Raw genomic sequence first — 20,967 nt, forward strand, 5'->3', positions numbered from 1 at the left:
ACTGAATGCTGGTCTATCTAATAGCAGGTGCGATTTATGCGTTGTTATATTTTGGATTGACTTGATAAGTTATAATGTTGTTCTCAAACACTCTAGACTCCTGGATGTGCGAAGACCGCCAATAGACAATCATATGGTTCTTCAAAAGTGCCTTTTGTGTTATCATTAAAAATGACTTTTATAGGTTGTGAAAAATTCCCAGGTCTAGACCTCGACTCATGAAAAGACTTTAAAAGTCTAGTGGGGGGGGCAATATTGACTAAAATTACACGGTCGAGGTTCCTAGTAAAAGTCCAGCTTCAGTCTTTTCATGGGTCGAGCTAAAGTCTTTTCATAACAGATAAGAGTCGAGTTAAAGTCTTTTCATGGGTCGAGTTAAGGTCTTTTCATGGGTCGAGTTAAGGTCTTTTCATGGGTCGAGCTAAAGTCTTTTCATAACAGATAAGAGTCGAGTTAAAGTCTTTTCATGGGTCGAGTTAAGGTCTTTTCATGGGTCTAGTTGAGGTCTTTTCATGGGTCGAGCTAAAGTCTTTTCATAACAGATAAGAGTTGAGTTAAAGTCTTTTCATGGGTCGAGTTAAGGTCTTTTCATGGGTCGAGTTAAGGTCTTTTCATGGGTCCATTTTTAGTCTTTTCATAAGCAACAAAGTCCAGCTAAAGTCTTTTCATGGGTCCATCATAGGTCCCTATAAGGGCACAAAAGGGAGGGACATTTATCAAAAAATCATTTTTTTTGTAATTTCCCCCCAAAACTTGCAAAATTTGGCCATGATGTAAATTCTTTACATCATGGCCAAAGTTAGCCTGCCACACGTTTGTTATATCAGTTTGAACCGCCTAGACCCAATAGTCGAGAAATAACAAGACCTTTTACATAAAAAACAGTCGAATTTTTTGCGTTTCCGAACTTAACATTTCTACTCTACCACTTTTTGAAGTAATGACCCCAGAGCAAAAATTGCAAAATTATTACAATCTAATTGAATAGTAGATACTATGAAAAGAGTCTGAGCAACATTGAACAACTCCTTGACCCAGAGGGTCACATCATATTTTTGAATTACGAAACGACATTAGAGAAACATTGGACCAAATTGCAAAACTTGACTTCATATATCACTAATCTTAAAATTCTTTACATCATGGCCAAAGTTAGCCTGCTACACGTTTGTTATATCAGTCTGAACCGCCTAGACCCAATAGTCGAGAAATAACAAGACATTTTACATAAAAAACAGACGAATTTTTTGCGTTTCCGAACTTAACATTTCTACTCTACCACTTATTGAAGTATTGACCCCAAAGCAAAAATTGCAAGATTATTACAATCTAACTGAATAGTAGATACTATGAAAAGAGTCTGAGCAACATTGAACAACTCCTTGACCCAGAGGGTCACATTATATTTTTGAAATACGAAACGACTTTAGAGAAACATCTGACGAAATTGCAAAACTTGACTTCATATATCACTAATCTTGAAATTCTTTACATCATAGCCAAATTTAGCTTGCCACACGTTTGTTATATCACTTTGAACCGCCTAGACCCAATAGTCGAGAAATAACAAGACATTTTACATAAAAAACAGACGAATTTCTTGCGTTTCCGAACTTAAATTATCTACTCTACTACTTTTTCAAGTATTGACCCCAAAGCAAAAATTGCCAGTTTATAGCAATTTAGTTGGACAGTGGATTCTTCATACCAAGTGTGGTTTGATTTGGACAACTCCTTGACCCGATAAAAAAGACCTATTTTTAAAATTATTTATTTGAAATAATAGCAAATTTCCGTACGAAAAACTAACTTTTTTCCTAGGCAAGCGATACCAAAAATTCTTTTTGTTTTACAATCTACTTACCCATGGGATACTCGATACCGAGTTTGGTTTGCTTTGGACAACTCCTTGACCCGATCAAAAAGACCTATTTTTAAAATTATTTATTCGAAATAATAGCAAATTTCCGTACGAAAAACTAACTTTTTTCTAGTTAAGCTATACCAAAAATTCTTTTTGTTTTACAATCTAGTTACCCATGGGATACTCGATGCCGAGTTTGGTTTGGTTTGCACAACTCCTTGACCCGATCAAAAAGACCTATTTTTAAAATTATTTATTTGAAATAATAGCAAATTTCCGTACGAAAAACTAACTTTTTTCCTAGGCAAGCTATACCAAAAATTCTTTTTGTTTTACACTCTAGTTAACCATGGGATACTCGATACCGAGTTTGTTTTGGTTTGGACAACTCCTTGACCCGATCAAAAAGACCTATTTTTAAAATTATTTATTTGAATTAATAGGAAATTTCCGAACGAAAAACTAACTTTTTTCCTAGGCAAGCTATACCAAAAATTCTTTTCGTTTTACAATTTAGTTACCCATGGGATACTCGATACCGAATTTGGTTTGGTTTGGACAACTCCTTGACCCGATCAAAAGGACCTATTTTTAAAATTATTTAGTTGAAATAATAGCAAATTTTCGTACGAAAAACTAACTTTTTTCCTAGGCAAGCTATACCAAAAATCCTTTTTGTTTTACAATCTAGTTACCCATGGGATACTCGATACCGAGTTTGGTTTGGTTTGGACAACTCCTTGACCCGATCAAAAAGACCTATTTTTAAAATTTTTTATATGAAATAATAGCAAATTTCCGTACGAAAAACTAACTTTTTTCCTAGGCAAGCTATACCAAAAAATCTTTTCGTTTTACCATATAGTTACCCATGGGATACTCGATACCAAGTTTGGTTCAATTTGGACAACTTCTTGATCCGATAAAAAAGACCTATTTTTAAAATTCCTTTTTCGAGAAATTCAAAAAGTTCCGTATGAAAACCCAATTTTTTTCCTAGGCAAGCTATACAGAAAATTCGTTTTCTCCTAGAATTTATATACCCTTGGGATACTCCATGCCAAGTTTGGTTCAATTTGGACAACTCCTTGACCCGATGAAAAAGACCTATTTTTAAAATTCAATAATTTCAAGTTATTCGAAATAATAGGAAATTTCCGCATGAAAAGCTAACTTTTTTCCTAGGCAAGCTATAGCAAAAATTCTTTTTGTTTTACAATCTAGTTACCCATGGGATACTCGATTCCGAGTTTGGTTTGGTTTGGACAACTCCTTGACCCGATCAAAAAGACCTATTTTTAAAATTGTTTATTTGAAATAATAGCAAATTTCCGTACGAAAAACTAACTTTTTTCCTAGGCAAGGTATACCAAAAATTCTTTTTGTTTTGCAATCTAGTTACCCATGGGATACTCGATGCCGAGTTTGGTTCGATTTGAATAACTCCTAGACCCGATGAAAAAGACCTATTTATAAATATACTTATTCAAAATTGTTCGGAAATAATAGGAAATTTCCGTATGAGAATCTAACTTCTTTTCTAGGCAAGCAACACCAAAAATTCTTTTTGTTTTATGCTCAAATTATACAGGGGATACTCCATACCGGGTTTGGTTTCATTTGGATAACTTCTTGACCCGACAAAGAAGACCTATTTTTAAAATTAGTTATTCGCAAATATCGCACATTTCCGAATGCGAACCTAACTTTTTTCCTAGGCAAGCTATACCAAAAATTCTTTTTGTTTTACAATCTAGTTATCCATGGGATACTCGATACCGAGTTTGGTTTGATTTGGACAACTTCTTGATCCGATAAAAAAGACCTATTTTTAAAATTCCTTTTTCGAGAAATTCAAAAAGTTCCGTATGAAAACCCAATTTTTTTCCTAGGCAAGCTATACAGAAAATTCTTTTTCTCCTAGAATCTATATACCCTTGGGATACTCCATGCCAAGTTTGGTTCAATTTGGACAACTCCTTGACCCGATGAAAAAGACCTGTTTTTAAAATTCAATAATTTCAAGTTATTCGAAATAATAGGAAATTTCCGTATGAAAAGCTAACTTTTTTCCTAGGCAAGCTATAGCAAAAATTCTTTTTGTTTTACAATCTAGTTACCCATGGGATACTCGATACCGAGTTTGGTTTGGTTTGGACAACTCCTTGACCCGATCAAAAAGACCTATTTTTAAAATTATTTATTTGAAATAATAGCAAATTTCCGTACGAAAAACTAACTTTTTTCCTAGGCAAGGTATACCAAAAATTCTTTTTGTTTTGCAATCTAGTTACCCATGGGATACTCGATGCCGAGTTTGGTTCGGTTTGAATAACTCCTAGACCCGATGAAAAAGACCTATTTATAAATATACTTATTCAAAATTGTTCGGAAATAATAGGAAATTTCCGTATGAGAATCTAACTTCTTTTCTAGGCAAGCAATACCAAAAATTCTTTTTGTTTTATGCTCAAATTATACAGGGGATACTCCATACCGGGTTTGGTTTCATCTGGATAACTTCTTGACCCGACAAAGAAGACCTATTTTTAAAATTAGTTATTCGCAAATATCGCACATTTCCGAATGCGAACCTAACTTTTTTCCTAGGCAAGCTATACCAAAAATTCTTTTTGTTTTACAATCTAGTTATCCATGGGATACTCGATACCGAGTTTGGTTTGATTTGGACAACTTCTTGACCCGATGAAAAAGACCTATTTTTAAATATACTTATTCAAAATTGTTCGGAAATAATAGGAAATTTCCGTATGACAATCTCACTTTTTTTCTAGGCAAGCAATACCAAAAATTCTTTTTGTTTTACAATCTAGTTACCCATGGGATACTCGATACCGAGTTTGGTTTGGTTTGGACAACTCCTTGACCCGATCAAAAAGACCTATTTTTAAATATACTTATTCAAAATTGTTCGGAAATAATAGGAAATTTCCGAATGCGAGCCTAACTTTTTTCCTAGGCAAGCTATACCAAAAATTATTTTTGTTTTACAATCTAGTTACCCATGGGATACTCGATACCGAGTTTGGTTTGATTTGAATAACTCCTTGTTCCGATGAAAAAGACCTATTTTTAAATATACTTATTCAAAATTGTTCGGAAATAATAGGAAATTTCCGTATGACAATCTAACTTTTTTTCTAGGCAAGCAATACCAAAAATTCTTTTTTTTATGCTCTAATTATACAGGGGATACTCCATACCGGGTTTGGTTTCATTTGGATAACTTCTTGACCCGATAAAAAATACCTATTTTTAAAATTAGTTATTCGCAAATATCGCACATTTCCGAATGCGAACCTAACTTTTTTACTAAGCAATCTATACCAAAAATTCTTTCTGTGTTACGCTCTAATTACCCAGGGCATTCTCCGTACCGAGTTCGGTTTGGTTTGGACAACTCCTTGATCCGCTTAAAAAGACGTATTTTTCAAATTAGTTATTCACAAACAACGCAAATTTCCGAATGCGAACGTAACTTTTTTACTAGGCAAGCTTCACCAAAAAATCTTGTTGTTTTACGCTCTAATTACACAGGGGATTCTCCATACCGAGTTTTGTTTGGTTTGGACACCTCCTTGACCCGATAAAATTTCTATATTTTTGAAAATAGAAAAAGCTAATAATAAGCGAATAAGTCGATATTTCCGATTAAAATACGAACTTTTTTTTCTACAAAAAAGTAGACGGACCATTCTTTTGGCATTACAACCTAAATAGTACTGGTAGTCTGGGATATCAATGTGGTTCACTTTGAACAACTCCTTGACGCGATAAAATTTCTATATTTTTGAAAATAGAATAAGGGAATAAGTCGATATTTCCGATCAAAATCCGAACTTTATTCCAAGCCAAACTATACCAAAAACTCTTTTTGTTTTACGCTCTTATTACACTGGTGATACTCCATACCGAGTTTGGTTTGAATTGGACAACTCCTTGATCCGCTTAAAAAGACCTATTTTTAAAATTAGTTATTCGCAAATATCGCACATTTCCGAATGCGAACCTATACAAGAAGACAACACGCCAAGGCAAGGGAGACGGAATTATTTTTAGTTTTAATTAGAATTGATGGTGTAAGAAGACAACACGCCCTCTATCACCGCTAGTAACGCACATCACAACCATTAAACTTTTCTTTCTACTTAGAATCAGTATGCAAGAAGACAACACGCCCTCTGGCAAAATTGGTAAGGCAAGTCAGACGGAATTATTTTCAGTTTTACTTAGAATCCATGGAGTAAGAAGACAACACGCCCTCTATCACCGCTAGTACAGCACAATACAATCCTTAAACTTTTACTACTTAGAATCAGTATGCAAGAAGACAACACGCGCTCTGGCAAAATTGTTAAGGCTAGTCACACAGAATTATTTTGTTTTAATTAGAATTAATGGTGTAAGAAGACAACACGCCCTCTATCACCGCTAGCAACGCAAATAACAACACTTAAACTTTTCTTTCTACTTAGAATGAGTACGCAAGAAGACAACACGCCCTCTGCCAAAATTGGTAGAGCAGGTAACAAAATTACTTTTAGCTTTACTTAGAATCAATGGTGTAAGAAGACAACACGCCCTCTAGCACCGTTGGTAAAACCTAAAACAACACGCCCTAGATTTCTTGCTGATTACTTGAACAGAAACAACCGAGAGACAAAGTTTTAATGAAGAACAACTAAATACTTTAAGTCATAAAATTTCACAATTAAGATACAAATACACTAGTTCCCATCTCAATTTGAGTTTACAACAAGGTGGAAGGTTAATCATGTTCAAAGTGTTGCAACATTGTAACAAAATAAAGAGTTTCTTGGAATTCTATCGGGAAAAGCTTGCAAGCGATGGTTGTCAACGGAACATGAATGAGTTTTTCAGTTTCCTCAGCGATGTACCCAAAAATGGTATTACTTTGCGAACCTCTTTCTTTTAAAAGTCTGAGTCGACGTAAAATTTTGTTTTCCAATCACAATTTCGTCCAATTTGATGGCTACAAACTGATCTGCTTTTCTAGCCTTACTGTAAACTGATGACGTAAAATAAAACTTTTTGTGCAAGCGACCAAAGATTTGGCAATTTGGATTGACGGAAGCAAATGACCGCGAAGCTTCAGTTTATTTCATGCTGAACGTCTCGTCAAACTTTTTCTTATCAGAATGCACAAACGTCGCCAGACAGTCATTTTCAACCTTCAGTTTTTCGATTAGTTTGTTCCGGAGATATCGCGTTACTAACAACTGGCAATGATTAACTGTTCCAGTTAGTGGACAAATAACACGATGGTTTGCGGATTCAAACATTGAAGCAGATGAAGCAAACAGTGGTCCAATATTTTTAGCTTGCCATCCTAGATGTCTTAGTAGGTGAAAGTTTATCGACTCGAATTGATTCGTTTTTTCACTCATGCTCAGGCAAAACTCGTTCAAAGGGGTATCGCACAAATCTGCCTCGTTGTTACTTTCATACAGTGAGCGAACTGCGAAAACAAGATTATTAAGGTCCTCTATATCACTGTTTCGGTCTTCACCACAAAAGAAGTCAGGGAACACAATGGGCGCCAAATACAATAGATACACTTTGAACTCTTTCGCTTTGAAGATTGCAATGTCTTTCAACGGCCGTATTTTTCGAGTGATTTCTTTTGGCGCTTGTATTTTAGAAACTAAAAGGTCCAGTTCCGTTTTTTTTTCTTTTCGCAATCTTTCGTAATAGTAGAGGAAAAGATCTTTACAAACACCTAGAAAAAGCTGGTGCAATACATTAATAGGAGATGTCAAGGGCTGGTGAGGTATCAATGAAAAAACGGAACTTCTTCCCTTGACACCCTGAGTTTCCATTTCAAAATCCGATTTGCGGCCGTTCTTCTTTTTCAAGCGCTCTTGGCTTCCATTCTCAAGGGCCATCAAGTTTTCAAAATGCGAATTGAGTGACCTCAGATTGATAACTTCGTCATGAGGGTAACGATGAACCCTATCAATAAGAAATCCTCTTTGCGTGCACATTGTACATCCGTAATAACCATTACATTGTTTCATATTAAGGATCTTTGCCTTTCCAATCAGGTCCGCTATCAAAATTAGAGGCGCGTAATTTACAGTCAGGCAGTTTCCTTGAAAGTTAAAGGTATCTGTTGAGCTCAACACTTTTTGCAAAAAATCAAAAACATCGATGAAATTTGGATGTTCAGTTCCAACATACAAAGCCGCCATTGATATGTTTTGAAATCGCTGGCGCTCAAAGGGCGGTAAATCAGCAACTGCTATGAATACTGGCCATGCTGATAGAGGGGTTGACTTGCATACAACAGCTCCGTCAGTATTCAGAATAAGACTGATTTTGATTGTTTTATCCTGCACTTTGAGTTTTGGAATTAAGAGATCACATTCGGGTGCTCGCTGTTCAGCATATTCCAACATCAGGGCAAGGTTCTGTTCAATAATTTTCAACAAAAACGGCTTGAATTTCAGGAAAATGAGCTCTCCATGTGAAGAACTTTGCTTAGAGTGCTCGAATTGAGTTAATTCATTTAAGAGCTGAGACTTCATGGACCAGGGCGAAACCGTTTTTTACCGAACAAGCTTTGATCTCTTCTAAGCAAAGCAGCCAGAAGCTCATCAGAACCATTGTGTTCTGCAACAATTGATAAAAGAGAAGCTGCTAAATTTCCGGAACTCACTGGAAGCACATCAGAGATTTGCGCGTCCTCCTTCACCAGTGAAAACAGTTCGCTATACTCGGGCTCTTCCACTTCCTCGCCAATATTATCAGTATCATAGTTGTGGTCCTCCCTGTCAGAAGAAACTATTTCCTGCAGGTTATTGATGCAAATTGTTTCACCATCACTAACATCGGAACTCAAATCACTATTCACAGCACTCAGGAAATCTTCTTCTATGTCCCATGACTCATTTTCACGAGCATCAACATTATTTTCTTCGAAAGACTGAATACTTAGGTTGGAAGTTTCGTCGAAAAAACTTACAAGTGTTTGCAAGCCTGAAGGTTTTTCATCGCTAACGCATTTGAATCGCGGCATCGTTCTACGTTTACGCTTTGACGGAATTTCAGATGACTCAATTCTTGACTCATGCAGGTCTTTATTTTCGCAAAAGGCAATCGCTGTTTCCCAATCCGAAATATCATCATTATAATAAGCGCAAAGCTCATCCCCAGGCTTTATATCTTTTAATGCGCGTAGCCTAATACAAGGCCTGCCTCTGAATCCTCCTTTCATGTAATAATCCACGTTCGGTCTACAAGAATGATTTGCCCAACGAGCAACTCCAACGAGCAGTTTTTCGCCCTCCATAATAGTAAAATCACCATAATCTTTTCCAGGAGGAATTTTAACCAGCAAACCGACTGCACTACGGATCTCGCCTGCTTTTATTGTCTGCTTTGAATTATTTCTGAGACAAAATCCTCCATAGCTATCAGGCTCCATTTGTAGACCATCCAAAAAAGCGGAATCATATGCTGCTGCTAAATCATTATAGATGCTCTTGAGTATTCTATTATTTTGTAATTCACTTAGAAATACATCTCTTGGCCACAATTCGGTAAAAACATGAGGACTCCTTTCAAAACGAGATAGGTATTGTAAAGACAAAAAGCCTTCAGCTTGGGCAAAATATTCAGCGTTGTTCATAACAAGACAAAAATTATTCTGAAACGTAAACAAACTTTAGAGCACAGCAAATAAAATTCTTTCAAATTTTTCGAAACTATTAAGTGGCCGCGTTCTCCGACAGCTCTTACTTTCAACCGATCAACTCTAAAGGAACCAGTTAGCCCTCAACATGGTAAACCTAAGCACAATAAATAATGTTCAAAAGAACGATAGAAAACATTGATGATCTAGCAGATTTAGATTAACGTTGATGTTTTTAAAGCCAAAATCAGCGCCTGGAAAAATTTCTTCAAAATCTCCTGCTTCAGTGTCCAAGACATACAGCTATTTTTCTAAAAATTTGGGGATTGGAGTTGGCGAATTCGAAAACCTGCGATTATTTGGAACTGCCACTCAAGATCAGTCACAAAATAGCCATTAAATTGGGCACCCTTCAATTAGTTTCATGAGTTGAATTGCATTACCATGTTCAGCAAAAAAATGGCGAAGCAGCAACTTAGAAAACACAGAACTCTTAAGAAGAAAAAAGTCACTTGATGATAACAGCTACTTAGCAAACATAGCCATGAACCAATGTAAGACTATGAAGCTCGCTATGTTCAAGAATACCTATTTTCCTAGCCAAGAGGGAAAATTTTGCCAAATGTACTGCTTAAAATATCTGAATTCAAACACTCAATAAAGTTACAGACACCTCTGTACACTAAATATCTTCAATAGCTTTAACTGACTCAATACAAGCAACAACTAATTTCGAAATAAAAGCTCCAAACAATAAAATATGTCTAGAGAACATTGCCTTAACTATTTTCCACCATCAAAACTTCACCATTCAAAACTTCAATACATCTGCAAACTCACTGAAACTGATCGGGCAGTGCCTCAGCAATTGTGATCAAAAATTGAACCATTGGATTGACAGCTAGTTCTTGCATCTCCGTCATATCGACTGTCGACAACCAACCCAAAAAGACTTGAAAACCTGGCTCTCCTATGTAAAAATCCACGTCCCACTCAAAAATTCCATACCCGACGACCATGGTCAGCTTTTGAAAACCATTCACGATATCAAGCACTACTTCGCTGAAGTGCAGCTGAAATTGTATTACCTCAAACTGATCACACATGAGTGTACCAGGAACATCAATAAGGAGAACACAAGACATTTGAAGCTGAAAATCTTGAGAATACATAAACCGGGGTTTTCAACATAAAATTATTCGCAATATATCGTTCAGGCAACAATACGCGTTACAGTTTTGGTTTTTCTTAGAATGAGTAGCGCAACAAGACAACACGCTTTCTAGCTTCACTAGTAACGCACACAGCATCCAACAGAATTTTGAATTTAATTAGAAAGAAGAGTGCAAGAAGACAACACGCCCTCTAGCACCACTAGTAACGCAAACAATAAGTCCTTAAATTTACTTAAAATTGTTAGAGCAAGACAACACGCCCTCTAGCACCACTAGTAACGCAAACAACAAAGCTTTAAAATTAATTAAAACTGTTAGAGCAAGAAGACAACACGCCCTCTGGCTCCATTATTAACACACACAAGAACACACCCTTAATTATTGATTTGGCTTAGAATTTGTAGTGCAAGAAGACAACACGCCCTCTTGTTCTTTTACAAGTTCAAGCAACAAACCCCAACATTTTGGTTTTCTTAAAATTCGTGCAAGAAGACAACACGCCCTCTAGCACAATAATTTATGCACACAGTACCGTCTATTTTTTTACTTTGCTTAAAATTAGTAGTGCACAAGACAAGACGCCATGAAATATTGATTTGGTTTAAAAATTGAAGTGCAAGAAGACAACACGCCCTCTAGCACCAATAGTAACGCAAACAATTCCTTAAATTGTGGTTTGACTTAAATTTGGTGCAAGAAGACAACACGCCCTCTATTACCACTGATAACGCACACAAAACTCCCTGACCTTTTCGCTTTATTAGAAATTATTGAGCAAGAAGACAACACGCCCTCTAGCTCCATTAGTAAAACACACAATAACCCGCCCTAAATTATTGATTTGGCATACAATTTGTACTGCAAGAAGACAACACGCCCTCTAGCACCACTAGTAGCACACACAACACGTCCTAAATTATTGATTTGGCTTAGAATTTGTAATGCAAGAAGACAACACGCCCTCTAGCTCAATTAGTAACACACACAACAAACTTACTAAACTATTGATTTGGCTTAGAATTTGTAATGCAAGAAGACAACACGCCTTCTAGCATTAGTAACGCAAACAACTCCTTAATTTGGTTTCGACTTAAATTCGTGCAAGAAAACGCGCTTTCTATTACCACTGATAACGCACACAACGCACCCTAGCTTTGTTTAGCTTAGAAACTATAGTGCAAGAAGACAACACGCCCTCTAGCACCATAATTTATGCACATCACCGACTATTTTTAATTTTGCTTAAGATTACTAAAGCAAGAAGACAACACGCCCTCTAGCACCATTAGTAACGCACACAACCCGTCCTTAATTATTGGTGTTACTTGGAAGAAGTAGAAAGAATTGTATAAAATCAAGCTAAAAACGCATTGCAATTCTTTTCACTAATAAAAAATTCTCTTTCACATTTTGCCACTCTATTAAAAATTCAGACTTCAAAGTTGTAAATTTATATACACTAACGTCAGGACTCATTCAAGATAGACCTATACAAACAACTTACTCCTAATTACTTCGTACAAAAATCATCACATCTATTTCATTAAAGGGTTAACTTTAGTTTGAAATCAGGGGCATTGAATCGGGCACCGCAAAGTTTAAACAAAATAAAGAGCTATTTGCATAATTGGGCTAAATAAAACTACATTTCGAAACAAACAAAAGAAACGACGAAGAATGGTTTTTTGCAATCGTTTACGTAGAACAAAGTATTGCCAAGGATTATCCCAATGTTCTGATTTTGGGTTCTTTATACTTGTTCGCTTTCGCTGCTCGGATCTTCCTGTCTGTTTAGAAAGCTTTTCCTTTCTCTCCCAGCTTGATTCGCACTTTCTCTGGCCTTTCTGTACGCCAGCTTTAGAGTACGCGGGTACTTGTGATGGACAACGTCTGCAACATACAGTTTTTTACCATAAAAATATGATAATTATTTACAGAAAAGAAAATTAAGATTTTTCAACACATCTCCTACTAGAGTTGATCCACAAAATTTACACAAAACCAAGAGACACAGCAAAAAAATGAATAAATCGCTGTAATCTGATTTCTTATGTTTCGAAAATGAAACCCATAATTCAAATTAATTTAAGCAAATAAGGCAAAAATGCTTGAAAGCTTCAAAGTAGGTGGTCAAAGCACTCTGGGGAAAGACATGAAAAACAAATTACCAAAAAATTTGCGGGTTAAAGCTGGATCCGCCTCCTTTCGATTTAAAGAATTTTCAGCTTCCATCATTTCATCGATAAGGCCGTCCTCACCAAAAAGTTCTTTCCTTAGAGCTCGTCCAAGTCGTGATGGATACTCATCAGCCGTTAGCTTGTGCATTAGATCAACTCCCTTGTGCAACACAGGGGTAATCGGATTTGTCCTAAGAAGCTCTTCGTCAAAATCGACACTTCCGAACCCAGCAGCTTGCTGCAAATGGACCTCATCTAACTCGGCAATCTGAACCAAAAAATTAAGATGAAGCAAAAGTCTGGTACAAGCTAACTACTCTCAAACAATTACGTGATCAGATAATAACAATAAATAATTTCCTCCAATGATCAACACGGAGCTAAATGAGTAGAAACCTCCAAATTCAAGATTCAATTGAATATGGAACAAAAAAAAACAAAAATTTAATTCTAATTCACCTTTTCTTCGAAGTCTGTAATAATTTTCTTCTTCTTTTTGTCAGCACACTTTTGAATTTCTCCGAAGCTTCTTTAGCTTTCAAGACTCGTTTTTCGTGGCCATCAAGAAAACATTTGAATTCTTCCCCGCCGCAAGCAGTGCCTTCTTGTAACATACATGGGTCTTCCTCTGCGATTTCATCAGTTAGCGGCTGCATCAGAAGAGGAATTGCTGGAGGCGCGGCTGAAGCACTTGGCTCTTCTGGCTGCATCAGAAGAGGAATTGTTGGAGGCGCGGCTGAAGCACTTGGCTCTTCTGCAGAAACTTGACTAGAACATCGTCGTTTCTCACCAGACTTTTTGACCAGAGTGGACTGAGGGCCAGCTTGACTATCATAATCGTCCTCCGAAAAATCGCTGTCGCATTGACTATTGGAACGCCTTTTCGTTGCACTAGACGGGCCACTTCTTACCTGGTTCAGTTTCGTCAATCTTTTTCTCTCTCGCGACATCCTTTCCGAACTTCCCTTCATAAGGAACTTTACGTCAGCTTCAACCTCTTTCTGAAAGATTCGAACAAACGAATTTGGAACTAGACTCAGCTTCTCGTCTAAAGTATCACCCCGCGGCCAGCATTTTGGATTCGACTTTTAGGGTGAAGTATTCATCTCCATCCACAAATAAGAAGGCCGTATCCATATTAGCTTTTCGATGCTGTCGTGTCGGATTATCTTCGGATCCAGAACTGTAAACTGGAGCTTGAAATTTCCTACCAGTTCTAGTCTGTGACGCCATTTAGTTATTTGGACCAAGAAAGATCTACAAGCAATTTAGACGTTGAACAACTCAATTCATACCGATTTTTAAAAATGTCTAGTAGCTCAAATCAACTTCCACGATCAAGTGAATGCTAATAGTAGTGCAAGAAGACAACACTCCCTCTAGCACCCCTAGTAACGCAAACAACTCCCTAAATTTTGGTTCGACTTATATTTGGTGCAAGAAGACAACACGCCCTCTTATACCACTGATAATGCTTACAAAACTTCCTGATCTTTTCACTTTACTTAGAAATTATAGAGCAAGAAGACAACACACCCTCTAGCTCCATTAGTAATACACAAAACAACACGTCATAAATTATTGATTTGGCTTACAATTCGTAATGCAAGAAGACAGCACGCCCTCTAGCACCACTAGTAGCACAGACAACATCACACCCTAATTAATTGATGAGGCTCAGAATTTGTAGTGCAAGAAGACAACACGCCCTCTAGCACCACTAATAACGCAAACAACTCCTTAATTTTGTTTTGACAAAAATTCATGCGAGAAGACAACACCTTTTCTATAACCACTGATAGCGCATACAAAACTCCCTAAATTTTTCGTTTTGCTTAGAAATCGTAGAGCACAAAGACAACACGCCCTCTAGCTCCATTGGTAACACACAAGATCACGCCCTAAATTATCGATTTGGCTTAGAATTTGTAATGCAAGAAGACAACACGCCCTCTAGCTCAATTAGTAACACACACAACAACACTTACTAAACTATTGATTTGGCTTAGAAATTGTAATGCAAGAAGACAACACGCCCTCTAGCATTAGTAACGCAAACAACTCCTTATTTTTGTTTCGACTTAAATTCGTGCAAGAAAACAACACGCTTTCTATTACCACTGATAGCGCATACAAAACTCCCTAAACTTTTCGTTTTGCTTAGCGATCATCAGAGAACAAGCTAAGAACGACTTTCAAAGCTTTTCACTCCTCCAACATTCCACTACACTTTGACTTTCTAGTAAAACTCAGTTGACAAGGTTGTGAATTTAAACATGCTATCTTCAAGACAGAACGGTGAATAAAAAACTGTAACAAAATTATAAACTAAAAGAATTCATCAAAAACTTAAAGATTGGTATAAAGCACCTAAATTGTTTAACAATTACACTAAATCTGAGTCTCGAGTGCAAACTCCACACAAATTAAGTTGAAGCATTTTCTCTCAATGTAACTAGCACCTTTTATCTAGCAATAAAGAAAATTTCTGAAATGGGTTGAAGTGATTCAAAATCGAAGGACAGCAAAATCCTGAACATACATAGTTGTTTGTCAAACAAACAAAATACTGTAGCACCAGCTCTACCAATTGTGCTCAGCAATTAGATTTGAGAAGCGCCTTCGGTCGCCTTTTTTTGAGCCATCAGTTCCCTCTTTCGAGCTTTTGCGTCCTCACTGTACTGTCCTGTCCCATTAATGCGTGCCCTTGCTTTGAGTCCCGCTTTATTCGCTGCAGTGATTGCAAGCTTCATAGCAGTTGGAAATTTCTCTTTGGTGAATTTTCTCTGCACCGACCCTGTTTGTAAATAAAAACAGCTTTTTAGGATAGTGTAGTCGATAAACAAACATATGCCAAGAGCCAAAAAAAGAACTCCAGCTTTTGTAAAACAGAATCAGGAAAAAATTGAGAGAGAACCTAATTGCGTTATGTGTTGGAGCATAAAACAGTCTTTTTTTGAAGCCTAATTGAACAGCAAAATATTAGATTACGCGTTGAAACAAATAAAAACTCACTGAGAAACTTAAGCACAAGATCGTTTGGTGCCCTTTGTCTCTGACTTTTCTTCCTAGGCAAAATCATATTTTGGGAGAGCCCATTTTTTCCAAAAATGAATGGTCGCAGAGCCAGTCCGTATTGATCTGGCAGGTGTCCAATGTAAACGTAGTCCAAGTCTTGACCATCTATTCCATACTGTTTAGTGGGTTTTACCTCAACTTGTGACATCAACCCGGTGTCGTCTACGAATTCGGTTGCTTCTAGGCGGCGCTCTAAGTTTTCGGGAAGGGGGTCAAACCGCTTAATTGCAGAACTCACCTATAAAAAATGAAAATTATCTTTCAAGAAAGAACACAGCTGTTAGCAATAATGCACATATTCCGTCCAATTAAAATCATTGTTTCAAAAACAGTTTCATTGAAAAAAATTGAGAACAATTTTGAGAACTAACTTGATCACTTAATGCGTTCTTCATTTTGGACATTTTTTTGAGGTAGTCATTAATGGCACCTTGGTAAATGACACTCATCTCATGCATGTGGTCCTCAATTTTCTGACACATTTTTGCCAACCTCTTGTGCTCACTGCAACACTAAAACCACAGCAAGTGCATCAGAAAGCATAGGACTTCCGATAAAAGCGTACAGCAACAAGGCCAATACTTCTAAGACAACAGGAAAATTGAAACTATCGGAAATTTAGCAAGCATAACATTCGACTTATATTCAAGTTAAAAAAGCTAACGTTAACACGCTGAACGGCATCAGTGGGCTCAGCAAAAGAGGGTTGATTGTGAATCGGTGAATTTGGATCAACAGGCAGTGGAGGTTGCGTTTTAGACAATGTAGATTGATCAAAAACAGCATGTGCTTGCGATGATGCGTTTTCGAAAGCAGTTGGGTCGACGGGATGGATACCGAGTTCCTTTCTGTATTTTTCCTCCAGGTCTTTTAGACTGAAGAGGCTTTGCTTGAGGACAACATATTCTTTCCCCACACCATCTGGGAAGAAAAGTCTCTCGTCGTTTTCTTTTGAAACCAGTTTCTCAATTACAGTAGCATTCCCCCAGATTTTATCACTGGCAGTTATTATTCTGAGGTCATCGTGTTTGGTTGACAGGATTAACCATTGATTACTGAGTTGCATTTCGGCTCTCAGATAACACGCCCTCCAGCAGCATAAGTAACACAAGCAGAACTTTTCCTACTTAGAATCAGTATGCAAGAAGACAACACGCCCTCTGGCAAAATTGGTAAGGCAAGGGAGACGGAATTATTTTTAGTTTTAATTAGAATTGATGGTGTAAGAAGACAACACGCCCTCTATCACCGCTAGTAACGCACATCACAACCATTAAACTTTTCTTTCTACTTAGAATCAGTATGCAAGAAGACAACACGCCCTCTGGCAAAATTGGTAAGGCAAGTCAGACGGAATTATTTTCAGTTTTACTTAGAGTCAATGGTGTAAGAAGGCAACACGCCCTCTATCACCACTAGTACAGCACAATACAATCCTTAAACTTTAACTTCTACTTAGAATCAGTATGCAAGAAGACAACACGCGCTCTGGCAAAATTGTTAAGGCAAGTCAGACAGAATTATTTTGTTTTAATTAGAATTAATGGCGTAAGAAGACAACACGCCCTCTATCACCGCTAGCAACGCACAAAACAACACTTAAACTTTTCTTTCTACTTAGAATGAGTACGCAAGAAGACAACACGCCCTCTGCCAAAATTGGTAGAGCAAGTAACAAAATTACTTTTAGCTTTTCTTAGAATCAATGGTGTAAGAAGACAACACGCCCTCTAGCACCGTTGGTAAAGCATAAAACAACACGCCCTATATTTCTTGCTGATTGATGCTCTAAACAAATTGGTGTTACCCCATACCAAGTTTTGTTCAATTTGAACAACTCCTTAGTCCGATAAAAAAGAAACCTGTTTTTAAAATTCGCTATTCGCAAAAATCGCAAATTTCCGTATGAGAATCTAACTTTTTTTTAGGCAAGCAATACCAAAAATTCTTTTTGTTTTATGCTCAAATTATACAGGGGATACTCCATACCGGGTTTGGTTTCATTTGGATAACTTCTTGACCCGATCAAAAAGACCTATTTTTAAAATTATTTATTTGAAATAATAGCAAATTTCCGTACGAAAAACTAACTTTTTTCCTAGGCAAGCTACGCCAAAAATTCTTTTTGTTTTACAATCTAGTTACCCATGGGATTCTCGATACCGAGTTTGGTTTGGTTTGGACAACTCCTTGACCCGATCAAAAAGACCTATTTTTAAATATACTTATTCAAAATTGTTCGGAAATAATAGGAAATTTCCGAATGCGAACCTAACTTTTTTCCTAGGCAAGCTATACCAAAAATTCTTTTTGTTTTACAATCTAGTTACCCATGGGATACTCGATACCGAGTTTGGTTTGGTTTGGACAACTCCTTGACCCGATCAAAAAGACCTATTTTTAAAATTATTTATTTGAAATAATAGCAAATTTCCGTACGAAAAACTAACTTTTTTCCTAGGCAAGCTATACCAAAAATTCTTTTTGTTTTACAATCTTGTTGCCCATGGGATACTCGATACCGAGTTTGGTTCGATTTGGACAACTCCTTGACCCGATGAAAAAGACCTATTTTTAAAATTCAATAATTTCAAGTTATTCGAAATAATAGGAAATTTCCGTACGAAAAACTAACTTTTTTCCTAGGCAAGCTATACCAAAAATTCTTTTTGTTTTACAATCTAGTTACCCATGGGATTCTCGATACCGAGTTTGGTTTGGTTTGGACACTTGACCCGATGAAAAATACTATATTTGAAAATTAAATATTTGAAATAATAGCAAATTTCCGTACGAAAAACTAACTTTTTTCCTAGGCAAGCTATACCAAAAGTTATTTTTGTTTTACAATCTAGTTACCCATGGGATTCTCGATACCGAGTTTGGTTTGGTTTGGACAACTCCTTGACCCGATCAAAAAGACCTATTTTTAAATATACTTATTCAAAATTGTTCGGAAATAATAGGAAATTTCCGAATGCGAACCTAACTTTTTTCCTAGGCATGCTATACCAAAAATTCTTTTTGTTTTACAATCTAGTTACCCATGGGATACTTGATACCGAGTTTGGTTCGATTTGGACAACTCCTTGACCCGATGAAAAATACTATATTTAAAAATTAAATATTTGAAATAATAGCAAATTTCCGTACGAAAAACTAACTTTTTTCCTAGGCAAGCTATACCAAAAATTATTTTTGTTTTACAATCTAGTTACCCATGGGATTCTCGATACCGAGTTTGGTTTGGTTTGGACAACTCCTTGACCCGATGAAAAATACTATATTTGAAAATTAAATATTTGAAATAATAGCAAATTTCTGTACGAAAAACTAACTTTTTTCCTAGGCAAGCTATACCAAAAATTTTTTTTGTTTTACAATCCAGTTACCCATGGGATACTCGATACCGAGTTTGGTTCGATTGGGACAACTGCTTGACCCGATGAAAAATACTATATTTAAAAATTAAATATTTGAAATAATAGCAAATTTCCGTACGAAAAACTAACTTTTTTCCTAGGCAAGCTATACCAAAAGTTATTTTTGTTTTACAATCTAGTTACCCATGGGATTCTCGATACCGAGTTTGGTTTGGTTTGGACAACTCCTTGACCCGATCAAAAAGACCTATTTTTAAATATACTTATTCAAAATTGTTCGGAAATAATAGGAAATTTCCGAATGCGAACCTAACTTTTTTCCTAGGCAAGCTATACCAAAAATTCTTTTTGTTTTACAATCTAGTTACCCATGGGATACTTGATACCGAGTTTGGTTCGATTTGGACAACTCCTTGACCCGATGAAAAATACTATATTTAAAAATTAAATATTTGAAATAATAGCAAATTTCCGTACGAAAAACTAACTTTTTTCCTAGGCAAGCTATACCAAAAATTATTTTTGTTTTACAATCTAGTTACCCATGGGATTCTCGATACCGAGTTTGGTTTGGTTTGGACAACTCCTTGACCCGATGAAAAATACTACATTTGAAAATTAAATATTTGAAATAATAGCAAATTTCTGTACGAAAAACTAACTTTTTTCCTAGGCAAGCTATACCAAAAATTTTTTTTGTTTTACAATCCAGTTACCCATGGGATACTCGATACCGAGTTTGGTTCGATTGGGACAACTGCTTGACCCGATGAAAAATACTATATTTAAAAATTAAATATTTGAAATAATAGCAAATTTCCGTACGAAAAACTAACTTTTTTCCTAGGCAAGCTATACCAAAAGTTATTTTTGTTTTACAATCTAGTTACCCATGGGATTCTCGATACCGAGTTTGGTTTGGTTTGGACAACTCCTTGACCCGATCAAAAAGACCTATTTTTAAATATACTTATTCAAAATTGTTCGGAAATAATAGGAAATTTCCGAATGCGAACCTAACTTTTTTCCTAGGCAAGCTATACCAAAAATTCTTTTTGTTTTACAATCTAGTTACCCATGGGATACTCGATACCGAGTTTGGTTCGATTTGGACAACTCCTTGACCCGATGAAAAATACTATATTTAAAAATTAAATATTTGAAATAATAGCAAATTTCCGTACGAAAAACTAACTTTTTTCCTAGGCAAGCTATACCAAAAATTATTTTTGTTTTACAATTTAGTTACCCATGGGATACTCGATACCGAGTTTGGTTCGATTTGGACAACTCCTTGACCCGATGAAAAATACTATATTTAAAAATTAAATATTTGAAATAATAGCAAATTTCCGTACGAAAAACTAACATTTTTCCTAGGCACGCTATACCAAAAATTATTTTTGTTTTACAATCTAGTTACCCATGGGATTCTCGATACTGAGTTTGGTTTGGTTTGGACAACTCCTTGACCCGATCAAAAAGACCTATTTTTAAATATACTTATTCAAAATTGTTCGGAAATAATAGGAAATTTCCGAATGCGACCCTAACTTTTTTCCTAGGCAAGCTATACCAAAAATTATTTTTGTTTTACAATCTAGTTACCCATGGG

Source organism: Convolutriloba macropyga, chromosome 5 (genome assembly GCF_964194025.1).
Source record: "Convolutriloba macropyga chromosome 5, txConMacr16.3, whole genome shotgun sequence".
NCBI lineage: Eukaryota > Metazoa > Xenacoelomorpha > Acoela > Convolutidae > Convolutriloba > Convolutriloba macropyga.